This window comes from Eutrigla gurnardus, assembly GCF_963514095.1.
Source record: "Eutrigla gurnardus genome assembly, chromosome: 9".
Lineage (NCBI taxonomy): Eukaryota > Metazoa > Chordata > Actinopteri > Perciformes > Triglidae > Eutrigla > Eutrigla gurnardus.
The window spans coordinates 22010778-22024402 of record NC_139923.1 but is presented as its reverse complement, the minus strand read 5'-3'; the positions used below and the strand labels follow the sequence as shown (position 1 = coordinate 22024402).

At 44.5% G+C, this 13625-nt stretch overlaps 1 protein-coding gene across 1 annotated transcript in view; it reads left to right on the top strand.

Annotated features, from left to right (window-relative positions):
- Positions 1 to 5659: 5659 nt before the first annotated feature.
- znf469 (zinc finger protein 469) overlaps positions 5660 to 13625 on the top strand; it is a 143660-nt gene continuing 135694 nt past the window's right edge. Inside the window, exon 1 of the mRNA XM_084017758.1 lies at positions 5660 to 5738. The gene's annotated coding sequence lies outside the window, so the exon portion shown is untranslated. The remainder of the gene's footprint in view (positions 5739 to 13625) is intronic.

The following is a 13625-nucleotide window of genomic DNA, read 5'->3' as shown; positions in this document are numbered from 1 at the left end:
AACAAGTGGTGACCAGATACACAGTGAATCCTCTCTGAAAGGGATTCAGCTGACCGTGTCTTTGTGCTGTGGTTTTGTTTCACTCCTGCATGAACACAAAAAGAAAAACTCCTTGACAGGGGAGGAGTTGAAACTCAAGAGGACCCGATCATTACCTGTAAGGACCTGGTTATTACCCCCATCAGCGTCAAAGTTGTCCGGGTAATGTCTTCAAGAGTCCTCCAACCCTGAAGTAACTTGTGAATATAACAAATATGAGTGTGACAAATGTCATTTAGGATGGATTTGGGGGGGAAATGGCAGAGTAAGAAGGATATCAATTCATAACAGCTTGCAGCTTCCCAGAGCCAAATGCACTTATGCTGCATGACAGCAGGAAGGGAAGTTAGGATTAAGTTGGAATTTCACATTGTTACAAATATTGAGAGGACCAGCAGTTTTGATTCTCAAAAGTGTTTTATTTTTTATTTCTTCACTTTTATATAATTTTGTTCATGCAAGCATAATGTCCAATTATTTCCCCCCCTCTGACAACCTTGCAAATAATAGCACCATTATTTCCAGCTGTACTATAGACATAATGGTAATAAATAATGATAATAGTGATGTAAACATCTTAAGTAGAGTCTCAACAGCGATGGATACTTTGTGTCATTTCCTGGTAGTATTTCTGTCTAAATGTTGCCAGGGTCATGAAGGCCTCTAATCAGTTTGTGTACGTTATACGGGAGCCATGGCAACACGCACAACAGAAAAGATTTAATGGCCCCCCTGCATACGCTGTTTAAGCATATTTCATATCACTGGGCTGATAACGGATGTTCTCTTGAACACACCACCTCACTGTTTTTACATTTGTATACGGTTACATTTTCCGGGAAAAAGAATATCCAAAATGTGTTTCACACGTGCCATGATACGTCATATTTATGTCACATAAAGAGTTTTGTGTGTGATCTGCTATCAGTCAAGTCGACGTCAAATAGTCCCCGCGTGGGTGCAGAGGACGTGTCTGAGGATTTATTAGACCCCGCAAGTCCTGCTCACTCAGCCCCGATGCACTTATCCAACATCTTCAGACGCACCGCGCAGCTTCTCTCTCTCATTCTCCCACCAGTTATCTCTCCGCAAGGATCCCGCCACACCACCGCAGTATTATCATCTGCATGTGTATGATCCCCAAAACATTTGAGCGCTATTGTTTCTGGAACCGCAGTCCTTCTTTTGTCCCTTGTCTGTCAGTCCATTGTCACACTTTCCAACTTTGACTCTCAAGGGGAATTTATGGGCTTGTATTGGCCCGGTTGAAGCTTGTGTTGGCTTAGGTATTAGGATTATGCTGGCAGTACACTGGACCATCAGTTCAAATAAGGGACATTTCTCGCGGTATGTTAAGGTGGGCTGTTTAATCTCTTACAGAGAAATCTTCAAGAAAAATGATCATATTCTCCAGTAACATCCTGTACCAATAGAGTTGAAAATTAATATTTCCCATGTATTTATTGTCATATTTATCATCCAATGCTCTAAATGTCAGGATGTGTTGTTTCTTAGGTGACCCTCTATGACCTTTTTTTGTTCATGACATCATTTCCTGAAGCTTCACATGATTAACTCGAGGCATGTGCTCACTTATAAAACACACACACGCTGGAGTTTCTGTTAGCAGGCCGCCACATTTGCTGATTTCATACCCATGAAGGAAAATGCCATCGGAGTTGACCAAAGATACACAGCAGTGTGTCATACTTGTCCCGCCTTAGCATTTTCACTGTAAAGGCACGCTGGTATGTTTGTAATAAGCCTAATCTGTCTTCATTTGTGTTTGAACTTGCTGAACTCCATTTCCAGATTCAAGCTCCACTGATTCACACGTCAGAATGCCTGGACGGCTGCCATTCCTAATTTTCCTCGGCTTTTCCAGTCATGGTCCCCATTTTAAGCTGCTTTTATAGCATGATCTCTGTTAGGTAGAAAAATAATCCCTTTTTAGAATAACATCTGAGCTTTGACTGACCTCTTACTACCTGTCAGAGATGCAGAGTAGCAGCGTGTGTGCTGTATTTTCAGAGATCGAGTCATCTGTCCATGACTACAGTATCTGTCGTCCGCCCGTCAGCGCTGGATCAACACAGATGCCTTGGCACGTGTATTTGCATTCATGCCCGTGTATTCTCTGTCTTACTGATAGCTGGATCTCTGACCCCGACTGCGTTTGCTAAAGCACTTGCATTTGCAGCTGCTGCGAAGGTCACCGGCGAACACTGGGTGTTGCTTGACCCTGACCTGGGTGTGTTAAACCACTCAGAGCTGTTGTTATTTAAGAGCAAAGGGAAGGGACGATATAGGGAGGGGGAGGGGGGGGGCAGAGTTTAAACGAAGAAAAAGGAAGGGACTCTATAAATCAGGAAAAGTGAGAGTGACCTTTTTGCGGAGGTCAAAATGAAATAGAATGACCTCTTTGTGATCATTGGCTGTCTATGGAGAAAATGTCGGACATATTTGCGAGTGGACTGCAGAGGGTAGGTCGCCTACTTTGTTTGTTTTGGAGTGTTAAAGGAACAGTACCGTCTCTATGCTCCGGCGGATGGAATTTGGAGTCAGGTTGGTGGCTCAGGAAGATCCAATCATTCCATTGTTATCTGGGAGAACGATGGTGATGTAGTTGTCCTTGGAGACAGAAGGGGCACTGAGTGCACCTGGACACGCCGCTCATTCCACCGCTACGGCGGTCCAACAGCTCGTAGCGTTTTGAACAAATATTCCTGGAGCACCAAGACGGCGGATTCTGTAAGAGAGGCAGACTTACCCACGAGGGATCCCTACCTGCCAGTGCAGGAAAAACCCATGCCATAATGCTGAAGGTGGATGGGTGAGTGAGTGCAATATTTTTTGTCATCTGTCAAATTTTGGAATAGCAATCACTGAAGTAAGAAATTTGGAGCGGATTCACGCCAGATGATTTTTTTTTTTTTACAAAGCAAGGGAAATGGAAAGAAAAGAGAAAATAAAGAGGATTCAACAGGGACATGAATGTGTGAGGACTTCTGTGGACTGAAGGACTGTGTTTGCCTGCGTAACCATGTAACTGTTGAGCATTAAGAGCGAATATCCATTTACCCGTCATCATATATAAAAAAAAAACCTGGGCAGCCACACCGCTGCGGCCCAGTCTGGTGGGGTAAATGTCTCGGCACATGGGTGTTAAGTAACGGAGGGTTCTCATGGAAAGTGTCAGCACCACTTGCCTTCCTTCCTCCAACTGGCTTAAATGCTGATGCATATAAAAGTCCATGTATGCAATTAAATAATGGAATGCCTTTTTCAGTAACATTCATTGGTTTCATTCATTCCTTTAGTGCTACCGCTGTCCGTCACTTTGACTTTATGACTGGCGAGGGAGGCGGCCACTGAAGTCGGGGTTGTTCTCGGGGGAGCGGAGCAGAGGAGTGATGAGGGGGAGTGATGCTGTCACAGATGTGGGTTTGGCTGGTCAGGGATCATTCGGTCAGGAGAATGAAGACAACAAAGCGTATTGTTGTGATGGGACCCGGCAGATTAATAAATCATCTGTATCATTGCCCACAACACATCAACTCGTGCCAGTTCTTAGTCTTAAACAATGACAGCCCTTTAATAATGCTCCTCTGACATGGTTGCAAGTCTGGATGTGCAGAAAGACCTACCACGCACAAGAACCCTGTTGGGGGGTCAAAGAAATCCATCGTTGTCATCAAAACCATCAGTTCATGTCTTTTTCTGTGAACCCCACTGTGTCATAAATTAGTGACACGCTCATTCAATGTGAGGTCGTTGTTTTGTTGTCACATGCACTTACTAAGCACATACGTCGCACACAAATAAAGGCGGTATCGCCACATGAACACAATAAACACCATTTGTCCGCCTCCAATTCTGATGCAGGTCCAAACCGGGGCCACATTGATGTGATCTTAGCTTTTGAAAGTGATCACAGGCCCGAGTTAAACCCCGGAGGTTTTCACCGTCGCTTTTGTGCGTTTCACAAATCGGTTGTGGAGGAAGGAACCAAGGAACCGTTCTCGGAGGTTATTCCAGCGCTGACATGGCTGGCTGGGACCAGTGTAGTCTGGATTGTGTAGAGAAATCCTACTGAAGTGTCCGTGGGGCTCATTCATTGAGGACGCAGCGGGATGCAATCAGAAATATTTTACAGAGAACACATGCATGTGCATATTTGTAAGTGTTTATCTCGCCTCCCAACTGACGCAACCGGCGATCTCAGATTTCAAGGCCGAGATCGTTTTATTCCAAAACAGAGTGTGTGTGTGTGTGTGTGTGTGTGTGTGTGTGTGTGTGTGTGTGTGTGTGTGTGTGTGTGTGTGTGTGTGTGTGTGTGTGTGTGAGAGAGAGAGAGAGTGTGGGGTGAACTTTCTGCTTTGTACTTGCACATTCCCGGCTCCGTGTACACATTTTATATAAGCATGCGTTCACAAATGTGTGTCTCTGGTCTCAATAGTTGGTAACACTGACATCAGCCACAGTAAACCGCCTGTGGCAAAGTAAGAGGCTGGGTGGAAAATGAGGACTTGTACTATCAAAGTCAGGGTGTGTTTTCATTTGATTTGGACGGGTGTCAATTCCGTCGTATCGGTGACGGATGAGCATGCTATCTCTTACGGCACCGCTGTGTTCATTCCAGCTTTCCGCTTGTAATCACAGCTCGTCTTGTGTCGGCTTCAGATGCTGACTTTATTATGAAGGTAAGTCAAGTCAGGATTTGTATAGTGTGTATTGTTGTGTGTAAAACCATAACCTGTGTCAGCATTGGTTTAGAAGATCTTCCAGCATATAGAAGGCACTTCCAATGAAGGAAATTGTGTCTTAAGGTTGTGATGGCTAACGTATATATTCTATATGTGTTGCATGCTATGCTGTGCTTTGCTCATACAGTGTGATTGTACAGTGTGTGTGTGTATGAGAGAGACAGAGAGAGTGTGATGAGGGTCTTTGCTGATATATCTAAACAGACCTGATATTACAGCCCCAGCAGTCATCAGATGTGCATCTCTCCGACAAGCCGAAGTGTCAGCCTTTGAAGATTATGACATGCGATGCAATAACATGAATCTTTTTCCATGTTATTACAGTTTTCGTTTGGAGTATTGGGGCTCTGCACATGGAAGCTATTACCCTGAGGGCTTATGACTGCTTTTCCATAGAGAGAAACTGGGTCGCAGCCCCTCATGCCCAGGGGCTTATTTTCCCCTGAAGCCCCCTGTCTTCTCCGTGGAGGAGAGGAAGGCCTGGTTTCCTTTTGAGGCTAACCATAACGAGTGTGAAACCTGGCCCACAAGAAGTCATGTGTTGTCCTGGAAGAAAACGTCAAGCGTTTGCAGTGTAGGATTATTGTATGCATTAACATTATTAATGGACGCGAGGCAGGCCGCCAGTCCGCCATCAATTTAAATTCACCTCACAGAGGAATGAAGTTCAATTCTTTTTGACGTTTTTTCTCTGATGGATCATATCTTTCCATCCCTAGCTGGCCTTCACACAACAATTGATATGCAGCTTTGCCATGATGGAACATCCAACACCTCTTGCCTCCCAATTAAGAACCATCGGTGTTCTTCCTTGCCCATCCAGAGACGACACTCCAAACTCCTCCCGGCTGCTGGAACCAGTGGTCCAGACGCAGCAGGCCTGCAAAGGAGAGGAGAGTCATAGGAAGCCCATCTGGACTCCATCAAGACTAGGTAAACAGAGCCAGATCCTACATGGAGCAGCGGAGCCAGGCCTTGGCTCCCACCCACCATCACCAAAGACTCAAGGCAATGGCTCCAGATAAAAATGATACACTGTCATTAACTGAAACCGTGTGCAAAACATGCAAATCTGCACACAGCTTGGTGCGCCCTCCGTCAGCCTTATGTCATTTTGGCTTCGTCCTCCAGTAGAGTCCAGGAGAAGAAGAGAGGAGTTATAAATCTTTACCAAGGCCTGGTCATGTTCTTCTTTTTTCCTTTTTTGTGATCCGTTAAAACAGCTTAAATAATGTCTTCAACCAGACACTAGCGGTGCAGTCCCCACCGTGTAAAAAAGATGAGTTCTAATTATTAATTGAAGAGGGTTAATGAATACTAGTGGGAGACAAGTTTGTTGTTGATACATGAAGAAATCTTCTGCAGTCAGATCCAGACGAGAGAATCTGAAAATGACCTTTAAAATAAAAAGACTGTATGAGATCACAGATTATTCTGTCCCCTGCAGTACCGTGTGGACATGACCTCTTAACACCCCGCATGTGTGTTTTGAAGATCGTCTGCTCGGTTGATTTAATGCCGCTACTTTGGAATGCATCTATTGGGTGTCTCCACTTGAATCTCCTTGTAGAGTACCGAGCTGTGAGCTAATATTAAAAAAGGAACGCTGAAGGAAAATGAAGTGAAACAGCAAGTTTCCACACGTGTTTGGATTATAACCCTCTTACACTTCACGACTGCAGGCACAGAAACAACAGCCTTGTTCCTTCGGCACTTCATCTCCCAGCAGCCAGTCAGCACTGCGTATTTCTTCCCGCGAGCGTCTCTCTTTTGCCTTTTTATGTTCCGGCATCGACGTTTGTGGACCTAACGCGGCCTTGTTGTCGCACACTGCGAGGTCAGGTTCTTCCACTAGCGCGCTGCAAACTCTACACTTCATTACTTTAGTGTTTTATTGACCCGAGATGTTTTCTGTCTCTCAAATAGAGAGATTAACTGTCCTGGCCTCGCGTTTCGCTACACATTTGATCTTTTGTTCTATGTGGCGATCAGCCTTGGAAAGAGGACTGGCGGCCATAAAGAAAGTAACTGCTCTGCGTCCTGTTTCTGGAGAGATTTATTGTAATAATCAGGTTGTAAGCGGTCACGGTCGGGGCAGCTACATATGGAAATACGAAATGGTAATAATGATAATAGGCCTCCTTTATAAACACTGACGTTTGGCCCGGTCTCTCATTGAAACCAGTAGGAACCCCAGCGGTCCGTGTTGCAGACATCATTAGCGATCCGCGCTTGAAGATGCAGGATGGTTTGGATTGAGGGGAGAAGTTGTCATCTGGAGGAGGCCCGTGTTCTTGATGAGCTCTTCCATCGGGAGCCTGCTTCCAAGCATTGGAAACAATTTGGGGTTTAGCGGCAGACTGAAGCATAGCCCGGCCTCTGCTTGTTCCCCCGCTACATCGGCTTTCCTAGCATGAAGTCAGACTGCTCTAATTTCCACAGTAATATGTGACTGGAAAACATAACCACTGCATTGCTCTGCATATGACTCACATTTTAAATCAACTTTTCTGGAAATTAAATGTTTGGACCATTCCCCATTTTTTAACAAGGACATTTCTCACCTGTTCATGTGTTTGTAACCCTATCAACCAGACAATAATGTAAATGTATTAATATTGTGTGTTATAGTTATGTGCAACTATATCGTGACTTGGTTAGGCAACTAAAACTACTAAAACAGTATGTTACGCTTAATAAGAAGATGAATGTTTAATTCAGTTTTTCGAGAAGACACACACTCTTGTTTCCTGCATGAAAGTCAGATGTCCTGCAGACATCCGGAGCCTTCTTCTGCCTCATTTTATAATATAAGGCACACAATGCTTCCTGCATTAGTATATGCATGTCATTCATATGAATGCTGTGCTGATAGTCCTTACTTGTCTTTACCTCTTTTAGAAGAAGAGGTGACACTAACTTAAACAACAGCAATAATGAAGACCTCGTCCCCCAAGGTTTTTGACATTAAAACAGGCATTTGGAAAGAATGCTGTGTATGACAGCAGAAAAGTGTGGAAGACAGACGGTGAGTATAAGCGAGATGCTATCTGGCTGAGGATGTGCGCCTGCATCCATGTGTGTATTTCATTTCCCTGTGCTGTGGGGATTCTATTACCTTTCAGCAGGGAGAGCATTAATGCGGCTTATGAACACCATGTGTCTGTCTTCCCTGTGTACATGGGCAACGTTTATTAGATCTTGCCTGTTGAAAATGAAGACCGCACCATGTGAGGGTCGGCCATTGTTTGAAATCGACCAAAACTGAGTCCGTCTGCTTTACTGGTTGTGAGCATGGGAACGTTCACTCCCACTGCGGAGCCAGGCTATACTATACCTGATACAAAATACACACACACACACACACACACACACCCGCTGGATGCTTTGCATCTGGTGAGGTTGATTGTTGATTTTTTATTCAGAGCAGATTCATTGGCAGAGAATGGGCGTGGCCTAGTGTCAAGGCTACTTTAAATCGGGTCTGCTTGATATTTGACACACGAGAGTGTGTTTCACATGACGTAAGCACCTCCAGTTAACCTTAAAGTGGGTCATTTTATGCCCCTTTGGTCCATATAGGAGGTACCGTACGAGCTGTCAAGGGAAAAAAGTTCCACCTTCAATCTGCCATCCAGACGACACAGACTGACACTGACATTTATAAAGAAATAAGCATCAATGGGTCAGTGATTATCCTGAGCCTTTATTACAGAGCAAGAACTAGGGGGGATTTAAACGTCAACAGAGCAGGAGTATAGCTTGTTGATGATTTATATTTAACCCATTTTGAATGATTGCTTGCCTCTGTGTAGCAGCAGGTAAACCTCTTCTGTATATTTGAAAAAGTGATAAGTGTTGGGAAACCCACCCCATAATTTGCGCACGTCTTAAGTGCACCATAAGCCTCTGTCCCTCACCACATTCCTGTGCCACCCAGACTCCCAAATTACTGTAAACTAAACCAAAGCCACACCATGGCAACGGAAGGGTGTCAATTTGGACAGGAAAGAATTTATTTGAACGTGACTAGAGTTTCTCTAGCTCAGCTCCCTGGTGGGGATGTGGAGAGCGTCTGTCTCTGGTTACTCCGTCCCTCGACGTATGTGCCACATGCACCCCAAACAATAGCCGATTCATCCGTCTCTCGGCCTGTTACTACTCCACAGTCACCAGGAAGCCACCAGGAATTAAATGCACCTCACACAGTCCCGAAAGTGAGAATATTTTCAAATAAACATAAACATACAGTGCATGCACACATAAAAAAAAAACCTTTAATCATTTGTTAAATGAAGTGTTGTATACATTTCCCAACAGAGATGCAAAATCAATGACCAGAAAAGAAACATTAACAAACAGGATGTGTCTAATGCTTGGAAAAGGTAACTTTGGAGTTTATTTTTCTCCTATCATGGGAATATACCACACCCTTACCTTACCTTACCCTTGGGTGGCGTCCCATCAAATCATTATTAACCGGTCCGGGTATCAGCCGGATGAGACCAACTGTAAAATGATCAAAAATAGTGGCCCAAGCGTTGACCATGAACTTCACATCCCACCTGAGACCTTGATGGCATTTCATTTCACATATCTCTGTCTACTCTCTAAGTGCATACAAACTACCCGTATGCTTCCAATGAGTTCCATGCAAAGAAGACATAAGTGTATATCAGCAGATAGGGTTGAGGTATATGAATCAACGGAAATAAAGTTTTGTTGATGCATCCCTACATACGTTCGTATATGAATATCGCCTGCGGTCTCCCTCTGAGTACCTGGTATGACCTGAGACTCCTGATCCTTATCGGGTCTCATATTTCTGTGTCTGCTGAAACATCTGGGAGGCTCCGCGATGGCGCTGTGACCCAAAATGTCATTTACTTCCAACAAGGAAGCCAGCTAGGTTTATTATTTCTTCTCCACAACCTACTAGCATGACGCACTGTGAAGTTGTTGTTTTTTTTTTTACTTTGGTAGCATAGAGGAGTAATTGATTCACAGCGTCTTGCCCGTACACATACTGTAGGCTCTGTAGAAGCCGGGGCTCAGGTCGCACTCCAGAATAATAAAACCATAGTGGGGTGATGTGTGTGTGTGTGTGAACCCTACTGGACAGTCCCCCCTTTCTCTCTATTCTTCCTCCCCCCCCCCACAATGATTCCTCCCCAGGTCAGAGAGTGGAGGTGATGATGGGCCCCACAGTTCCCCCAGTAGGCCTTTCTTACTGGTCACACTCTGAATGCTTGTCTGTTCCCTGACATCTCCATCTCTCATCACCACACCATCAATCCCATGCCTCTTTAACCATCCCTGCAGAGACAGGGCTCCACTTTGTCCCAAAAGCCCACCCCACTTCCTCACTGGTCCCCCTGCCTCATGGCCCCCCGCTGTGCATGGGGCGTGACAGCTACCTGACAGCAGAGGCCCCTAAATGACAGACATTTTAGCCGAAGCCCCCCCTCTATCCCCCAACGCATCAAAATACCATTGCGAGAAGCATCCGCATCCCCCCAACAGATCCAAATACCACGTGTCTGTCCAAGAGTGAGAGACCATCCCCCCCTGCTCTGTATATCCATAATGAAGCCCCTCCACCTTGCTTTCATCCACATCAAGGTCCCCTGACCCAGTAAACGCCTGCAGGATCAAGGCCTCCTCGGGGGAATGGAGGTGGATGTTATCATAGCATTCCAGCCCATGTGAAAATATGCCAATTAGCATAGCTGGAGAATGTTATTTTGCTAGCCTCTTTCACTAAGCCCCCCCACCCTAAAGGCAGGCGGAGCTCATGTGGCAGGCTCCTGGCTGTCACTGGAATTGCCATTGATGCTGAAAAATGTGATTTTTTCTGATTAAGCTGCTCCTAAATGTATCGCACAATGTGGCAGAAATATTCATTCTACGGGAGGTGGCACCCAACCAATCCTGTCGGTGTCAAATATGACCGGTATGCCTCAACAACAGTTCCAGTCTTCTACTTCTGTAAGAGCTGTTCCCTGTGTTTCTTGGCTCTGTGGCGTTGTGGCTCACAATGCAGTGATGTCAGTTGACTGGTGATATGCTTTGATAGTAAGTTGATCTGGCTAGCCGGGCTTAATACACTGTGGGGTGTGTGTGTGTGTGTGTGTGTGTGTGTGTGTGTGTGTGTTTTGGTGTCACCATGTGTATTCTCTTTTTAAACTCCAGACAGGTTTATTGGGTGTTTGTACTGCAGAGTAAACATTGAGTCTGATGCCTGTTTGTATAATTTTCCTGCTGTCTATTATGGGAAAAGCAGGCAGTTTAGACAAAAATCTTTTTTTTTTTCAGACAAACCATGACAGCGTCGGTCAGACATCCTGTTAAAATGAGGGCACCTATTGTCCATCCATGTTAATGCTTTATTTAACCAAGTGGTTCGCAGGACTGATACTAATCCAGGGACGTTGCTCTCTGGGGGTGTGGTGATGTACGCAGGGTGGGGGCGAATGGTAAAACAAACACAGGACTTTCAACCAGGGGACCGGTGTTCGTGTCCTCAAGTGTTGTTTTAAAGTCAAGCCAGTGATGTTTTTGACGTGTTTTCCATACGTTTTTCCGATGTTTGACTTAGTTTACATACTTATTTTAAGCCCTACTTTTATGGTTTCCTTAAGCTAACTAGGTGGTTTGGTTCCCTTAACCTTTTTTTTTTTAATTTGTTCAATTTAATATGTTTACTACCAAGCATGGCCAGGCATCAGTATGTGAGAGTCGGGATATGAAAGTATTTGTCTCGTGTGTTTTTTGTGGACTGACAGGAAACCCATACAGGGTTGTGGTGGTGATCAGTTGTGTTGCTACTGTAGTAGCAGTAGTGAGTCATCGTACAACCTTTGACCTTTCATACCTTCCCTGCAGTAATACAGATGGGCCGAGGCCAAGAAGCCTTACAATGCTTGATCTCCAGTGATCCTCATGAATGAAATACAATGGAAAAACATTCATATATATACATCACAAGCAGATGTCGATCCCATTAAACTTTTGACTCCAGAGACCACGATTTTTCTTTTGTTGAGACGGCAGAGATTTAAATGAAGAGCCACAGAAAGCGGAGCTCACAATGTGCGCTAGACCTCTACTCAACCGCACGTCCCGACCACGAACAATGCGCCGTAACTCAAAAGCGTTGTTTGAGACACGAGGCACACTCTAAACGCTGGCTCCGGGTCCAACCTGACCACCATACCGAATGCCTTCAGCTCCCTCAGAGATACAGTACATGCCTCTGTCCGGTTCCAGCACATACTCTTCCTTCAGCAAATAACCACTTGAGTACATTCGCAGTGTACTTTGACTCTGACCAGATTGTCTCTTCCCAGCTACTTTCCATTGAATTCCTCTCCTGTAGTCGGAATAAAAACAGGCATTCCCATCTCGTAGGGCTTTATTATGTTATTGTAGAAAAACGTCATAAATTACATTTCTTGGCAGAACTCGTTGTAACTCGAAAAAAAGGAGCCTCTGCGTTTAGTGTTGTTTTTTTAATGTTTCAGTGCCTGACAAACAGTTCTGCCTTGGCGGGGGTAAACCATTATGTCCAGTAGCCAGGAGGGGGCCGGAAGAGGTTAGAGAGGGATGTTGGGTTGAGCGTGTGTTTGCCGCTTTAGGGTGGAATAGCGGCCTCACTTGCCAAAGGGTGCCGTGGTCCAACAAGAATGTGATACCACACTGCTCTGCTCTCTATAAATCAATGGGCTAGCTGGTTTGGACCGCAAGTCCTAATGATTTATTTGTAAGTAGCACTACCGCTAAGTATTATAAAATGAGATTTTTGCCTATGTCGACAACTGTTTGCAAATTCTTTCAAATTTTCATTCACACAATTGTGTGTATTTACACGTGAAAGCTTCGATCTCAGGCAGGTTAACAGTAGTGTTGTATGCGTCTGGATTTTCATTCACTCTGCCCCTCTATTCCTGGGGGACCTGTGGTTCAGTTTAGGCCTCTGGTTCTGCTGTTGTAAGGATATACGATAGGATAGGTGGTGGTGTCGCTGTTTGGGGTGTTTGTGTTTCGGTGCAGAATGCTGCGATGTTTTTGTTCCTGAAGAAGTGTGATTTTGGCCTCAGGCTGTCATGGCTACTGGTTTCAAGCGGGACGTTAGTTTGAATTACAGCCTGATCTTGATTTAGGGCCTTGATGCTTCCTGCAGATTTACCATACACATAAACAGTTCCTGGTCTGGATAACTCTGTTTAAAGACTTGACTGCTGTGAATCAAACAAGGGTCGCTTTAGATATTTGTTTTGACTTGCTCATCTCGGCGATATCTGATCCGATCAAGCATGATAGCCGTGTTTCTGGAGGATATAAAGAATGTAGACGTTATTATTTTTGGATCGCAGTTAAATGAAGGAAGCTCAAATAAATGAATCTCGAAGCATTGAATGGAAAATACATATCATTTATGACCTCATGCAAACTAGTTTTCCCCCTATATGGCTTACATTCGTAGTCCCATGAACTATAAGCAGATGGTATTTTCACATAAAATTTGAATCCGGACCTTTGCCTGTAGAGATTGTTTATGTTTCAGTGTGTGTTCAAACAGACTAATAATGTCAAATGATGTGAAAACATCACCTCTACTGTGATAAAGACTGAATGATCTAACTCTAACTCTTTTACCTCGAGGGTGAATAAAAAGGCTCCTTATCATAATTAACATGGATTATTTGGCAGAAGTATTTGATTCTTTCTCTCAACAGAATAGCCCGAAGTAGCCGTGATAATGGGCTTCTTTCTCGTTTATCGATTGGCAACGTCAAATCTACATATTTAGAGCTTCGT